This window comes from Cephus cinctus, unplaced genomic scaffold (genome assembly GCF_000341935.2).
Source record: "Cephus cinctus unplaced genomic scaffold, Ccin1 Ccin1_scaffold0806, whole genome shotgun sequence".
Classification (NCBI taxonomy): Eukaryota; Metazoa; Arthropoda; class Insecta; order Hymenoptera; family Cephidae; genus Cephus; species Cephus cinctus.
The window spans coordinates 289,130-289,514 of record NW_014333403.1 but is presented as its reverse complement, the minus strand read 5'-3'; the positions used below and the strand labels follow the sequence as shown (position 1 = coordinate 289,514).

Here is a 385-nt window from a genome sequence, read left to right as displayed (position 1 = left end):
GGGGGGGGGGGGGGACGAACGGATTAAAAATACACGTTCGCACGACTCGAGGTTCACTGGCACACCGTCATGAAATTCGAGATGGTGGCTCCCTCTTCTTTTTTTATCCCCCCTCCGCACCACCCCTCTTTACCACCCCATTAGACACGCTCTCGCCCACGCGAAATACCCCTGGCTCGTAAACACGTCCCCTGGTAAACACACACGTTGACTTAGGCCTACGACCCGAGACGTTTCTTGTTCGTACGACCCCTCCCCTCCCCCCTCCCAAACTGTATTATACCTTTTTCATTTCCTATAGTTGGCAATATATATATATTTTTTTTCTCTACTGGTCAATCTCTCTTTTTTTGTTACTCCTGTCTGCCGTGCCCCCCCCCCCCCC

The 385-nt window shown here is 51.9% G+C and overlaps 1 protein-coding gene across 10 annotated transcripts in view; it reads left to right on the top strand.

Moving 5' to 3' along the window:
* Nucleotides 1-385, top strand: part of LOC107270687 (GATA-binding factor C) — a 52,798-nt gene that overhangs the window by 21,199 nt on the left and 31,214 nt on the right. The window lies entirely within an intron of this gene.